The sequence below is a fragment of the Apodemus sylvaticus genome, chromosome 2 (genome assembly GCF_947179515.1).
Source record: "Apodemus sylvaticus chromosome 2, mApoSyl1.1, whole genome shotgun sequence".
NCBI lineage: Eukaryota > Metazoa > Chordata > Mammalia > Rodentia > Muridae > Apodemus > Apodemus sylvaticus.
Window position 1 is genome coordinate 61,653,203 of NC_067473.1, and position 6,000 is coordinate 61,659,202.

Here is a 6,000-nt window from a genome sequence, read left to right on the forward strand (position 1 = left end):
TTAATAAAGCCTGTTTCTGATTTGCACACACCTATAAAAGTTTCTTTCATGTCTCGAGCCACTGTCTCGTTTGGATTTTTACAGTGACCGTGGGCGTGTGGTACTACTCGGGTTATGCACGGCTGGCCTGGAAAGTTCTTGTTAACTTTAAAGAGTCCTGCATCATTACCACTAAAACGAAGCTAACAGAACAAGCAGCCGGTTTGCCTGTAGCTCTTGCCGACTGGTGAGCATTTAGTCTGTGTCTTACCTAAAGAAGCTAAGAATCATGTTTGAAGGTCATTTAGAAAATTGTCTAGTCTCTGAGATTATGTGGGAGGTGGGAATCCCCTCCCTATTTCCAGCCCAGAGCTCAGGAAGAGTTTACAAATAGGATAATCTTGTTCTAGGATTGTATTGGCTGGCTTTGTGTGTCAACTTGCCGCAGGCTGGAGTTATCACAGAGAAAGGAGCTTCAGTTGGGGAAGTGCCTCTATGAGATCCAGCTGTGGGGCCTTTTCTCAAGTAGTGATCAAGGGTGGAGCGCCCCCTTGTGGGAGGTCGGGAAATGTCCTGCCTTCTCTCACTCCTACCGGAGGAATGCTTGGTTCTGGGTCCTTTAGGTAGGATATCTGGGTCCCTTCAGGACTTCTAATTCTCTTTCCTCTCTGTCTATTGTCTGTCCTTGGTGCACTGATCTGTCCATGTCTGTCAAAACTGACTGTTTTATGTCTGTGTTTTCGTTTTGTTTCATTGCTTGAATGTTCTGTGTTTCATGTACAAAAGAAAAAATGGGTGAAGCTTTATCCTCCGGTTGTTTACCCTTTGATTTAGTTTTAACTAATTTCATAAAAAGAAAAAGAGAGAAAATTAATAAATAGCAGTCTCAGTTGGCCTTTGGAGCCCGGCACCTGTAGTTAGGAGTCTGGCACAGCTGAGAGGCCCTGCCAGGAGCTTCTCTGTAAAGCCAATCTTAAAGGGGCCAGCAGCTTCTCGGCTCCTACGGGAAGGGAGCTGGTGGCTGTTTTTCCTACAAAAATCTCTGTGACTGTGATTATTGGTTTCAGCAGGTAACAAGGAGCTTCTCTCTTGAAATTGCATTTAGAAAAAGTAAAAATTTTGTTTGGTCTAAATTTATAAGATTTGTGTAACCGCTTCATTTTGATTCTGATTGGTCTTAAAGGTATAGCTATGTCCTGCATGTCTTGGTTATAGAGTTATAGTTGGCTTATAAGTTATTTTGCATGATTAAAAAAGTATAACATTGGTAAAAAAAAAAAAAAGTTAGCTTAAAACTGGTAACTCAGGATTCATTTTAAACAACAACATGTGGCCCGGCCCGGGAAATCAGGCCTCAAAATACACTTCTAAGTTGGGATAATATTTTATGTAATTCTCATCCTAGAAATTAGACTTATAAGGGATAAGATGTAATACAATGTCTCTTTAATGAAGTATTAAAAGCTGCACTGTCAAGCATTCATATATAAGAACTGGCAGTCAAACTTTGCAATGTGAAAGTAATGCTTTTGGTATTGATTTTAAAGAGAATGGATTGTTTAAAATTGGGTTTTGTTTAAAGTTGTGGTTATGCTCTAATATTGCAAAGGAAACTTAAGAATTATTGCTAAACTGCAGTGTTCCATTGACTGTAGTTTGCAGTTTGATCCCAGGCTCAGGATTCTTAACTCACCCATATTTTGTAATCACTATGATTGCTAGAGTAGTAAAAGCTACAAACATCTGTGGCCAGTATGGGCCCGCTGCCCCTTTTTCAAAAGCTTTATTGGATACAGTGGTAGAAACAAAATTTAACCCTCCAAGATTGGAAAGGAGATCTCAGTGGGAATTTATTTGGTATCAAACAGGCTCCTGATTTCAGGAATTTGTGGATAGACTTCTGAAAAAAGCAGCTAGTAGAATTTTTTGGAGCAAGGGGTTCCTCAAGCAGGGGTTCCTTTTGTTATACAATTGGCTTATGGGAATGCTAAAGTAATCTGCCACACAGCCATCCAGCCATACAAAGCAAAAACAGACTTATATTCATCTCCGTGCAGAAATTGGACCCTCCAACGATCGGGGAAACGCTGTAACTGCTGCCTTGCAGGGGACTACAGTACAAGTAATGCTTTCATTACTTTCTTTGTCACCTCAGTTTTAATGCTGAGGTGATAAAGAATGTTTTAAGTTTGGGGGCATAAATCATTTGGAAAGATTGTCCAAAAAATTAAAGCGATAGACAGTAGAATTGCTCCCTTGGAATCTGTCCTTACCCCAGGAGGGGTAATCTTTGGTCTTGGCCTCAGGCAATAGTTTCAGATTAAGAAATATTTACATTTGAGTTAATGCAAAGCTCTTGCTGCCTCAGAGGCTGTGACACTCCCTGCCTAGGGAAGTTTTTGGGACCCTCACCTTGCCATTGGGGAATTACTTTAGGCCAAAACAGCATTATTACAGATCTATCAAGGTGTTCAAATTTAAGATCTATGAAAAGTTAATGAGGCTATGGAATTTATAGAGGCATTACAATATGGTCTGCCTACTCCATATAGAATTATTATGGGTTTGGAGGGTTGCTTTTTCCTTTGCATCCTGATAATTGTAAAGGGTTTGCTTCTAGTGAGCTTGTAATTGTTGGAAAGTTTTGCCTCAAGGAATGGTTAACAGCCATTACCTTATGTGAGAAAAAATTTTTTTTGTCTCTGCTTCAATACAAGAAGCCAGAACATTGAATCTTTCAGCGTATATTATTCATTACAAGCCTTAGCTCTTAGGAGCTTTAAAAATTTTGGAGTAGTTGTTGCTATAGAAGAGATTCAGAGGCAATATCTTTTTCAATACTTAGGATATCAGTTATATTCGAGAAAGAAAAGATGATTTATTTAATTCAAATTATTTTCGAAAGTTGTTAGGAAATGTTAATTGGCTAAGACCTTATCTTAAGCTCACCACAAGCCTTTGTTTGATACCCTTATGGAGGATGCAAATCCTAATTCCCTTTGACAGTTAACTGATGAGGGATGAAGAGCTTTGCAGAAAGTAGAGTAAGCGGTCAGCCAACAACAGATACTTTATATAGATTATGATCGATTGTTGGCTGCTTGTATTATTGCTACAACTCACACACGACATCAGTCCTTTGGCAAAAGGGACCATTAATGTGGATGCATCTTTCTTCATCTTCAAGGAAAGTTATAACACCCTATTATGAAGCTGTTACTGTGTTAATATAGAATCATAGGATAGAATCAAGAAAGTATTTTTGGGAAAGAAACTAATGAAATATTCCTTATTCCAAACAGCAATTAAATTGGTTCTTGAAAAATACTGATATTTGGCCTATTGCATGTGCATATTTTCTAAGCAAAATTGATAATCATTATCCAAAAGACAGATTGTTACAATTTGCCTGCATGCATGCTCTTGTATTCCCTGTAAATTTACTCATGCAACCTATGGAAAATGTGCTCACTGTATTTACAGATGGCTCATCTAATGGGAAGGTGGCATATGTGATTGGATCACAGGTTCATTCTTTTGAGTTTCCCCCTGCTTCAGCACAAATAATAGAACGATGTGCTGTAGCTGCTGTTTTTGAAATGCTAAAAAAAAAAAAATCAAGCTTTTAATTTGTATATTGGTAGCCAATATATAGCTCATGGTTTATGATTGCTTGAAACTGTTCCGTTTTTAGATACCGCTAATTCTCAAATTTTGCAATTATTTATGCAAATACAACTCACTTTAAGAGAATGTACAGTTCCTTATTTTGTAGGCCACTTAAGAGATCATACTGGATTGCCAGGACCCCTTAGTGAGGGCAATGCCACAGCAGATTTTTACACCAGGAAGCCTTACACAGGAACAATTAGCCAAATGATATCATTCTTTACATCATCAAAATAGTAATAGCTTGAGACAGCAATTTGTTATTTCTAGAGAACCTGCATGTCAAATTGTAAAGACTTGCCCAGAATGTCCTCAATTTCTACCTGTACCACATAATGGTGTTAATTCTTGAGGACTTGTACCTAATCAATTATGGCAAATGGATGTTACTCATATTTCTGATTTTGGAAAATTAAAATATGTACATGTGACTACTGACACCTTTTCAGGCTTTCTAGTTGCAACTGCTTTAACAGGAAAAACAACTAAAAATGTAATTAGTCATTGCCTAGGTTGTTTTTCCAAATCAGATTAAAACAGATAATGGAACTGGCTGTTAAAGTCAAGCATTTGAGATGCTTTGTCAACACTTTAATATTACCAATATTACTGGGATTCCTTATAATCCTCAAGGACAAGGTATTGAGAAACAGGTATCGTCAGACTTTAAAACAATTTCTTCATAAAATAATAAAGGGGGAGTTATATCCCATACACCACAAATTTATTTAAATCATGTTCTTTTTATTTTAAAATTTGGTTGCCAAGGAACTCTCTGCTGAGTGTCTATGGAACCCTACAACTAGGCATACTTATGCCGAGGTGAGATGGAAGGGTCCGCATACTATCATACGGCATGGTCCTGATCAGGTATCTAACATGGGGAAGAGGGCACGTTTGGGTTTTTCTGCAGGATGCGGAAGGAGCGTGCTAGCTGCCAGAGTGACTGGTGTGACATGCAGATGCTGAGACAAAGAACGATGCTGACCATGTGCTTGCTGAGAGCCCTGACAATGGTGACAGACGCTGCTTTGGACGTTTGCTCCTGACTCACCTTCGTTTGCCTATATCCCAGATTGGGCAATCTGCTTTGCCTCAAGCTTTTAGATCTTGTGGGACAGAGAACATGGAGACTGTGGAAACTGACTTAGAAAAATTAATCAGATGGAGAAGTTATTATAATGACTCTTCTATTTCCTTTAATGTGACAAGTTAGTCTGACTCAATCATTGACTGGTCTAGAAACCAATCCAATATTGGAAAAAAGGAAATGACAGTCTTCATTTAGAAGGTTGGTTCTGGACATTTTCAGAGACACACTGGAAAGTTAGCTGCAGTTTTTATGAAGATGTTAGCAATAGATAAGATTGGAACAGGATCTGGATTCTGAACAAGTGTTAGAGCATGTGTTAAAGCTCCCAATCTTCTATTAATTGGTCATGTTAAAATTACTTTTGTTTCTCCTATAGTACTTAATGTAAGTTGTATTGATTGTACTTTTTCCAATTGTGTTATTGTATTGAAACATGGCATGTCTGTTATGGTGGTCTACCAACCAGCTTTTGTTCTATTGCCTGTGAATATTACAGGACCTTGGTATTCTGAAAGAAGCTTGCAGGTACTGGGTGAAGTGAGTTAGGCTTTAAGAAGAAGCAAGAGAGTAGTGTGGGCTTGATTATTGCTGGTATAGCAGCTTTCATTAAGTTAATAGCTATCACCACTGCCTCTGCAATTGCTTTGGCACAAGAGGTTAAGACAGCTACTTTTGTTAATCACCTAGCCAAAAAAAAAAAAATGTTACTAATGTTCTGAGTATTCAAGAGAATTTAGATAGGGTTTGGAACAACAGACTGATGCTTCTTATGATAATATTCAAATTTTGGAGAGCAGGTTCAGAGTCTAAAAGTAAGGAGTTATCTTGAATGCCATGCTAAATACCAATGGATTTATATTACTTCTAAAGTTTACAATGACAGTAAATATGATTGGGGAAAAGCTCAAAGACACTTGCAGTGTATTTGACATAATCCCAACACCTCTCTGTATATTTTAACTTTGCATAGTGAGATTATGAATTTAAAGAATGTTACTCTGCTGAGCTCTGATGCTGCAGATGTTGCTGATAAAATTATCCGTAGCCTGAAGTCAGTATTTCCATCCTGGTCAAGCTTTGAGAATGGCATGTATGGCTTAATCATGCTAGCCCTTCTTGTCCTGGGAATACTTTTATTCCTGCCCATCATGTTAAAGCTTGTCTTTAACAACATCAACCTGTTGGCAGCCCAATTGCCAGGAGCCATTCTCACTTAGATCTCAAAAACTCCTCCTTTCAGCCATCTTACATGCTCAAGC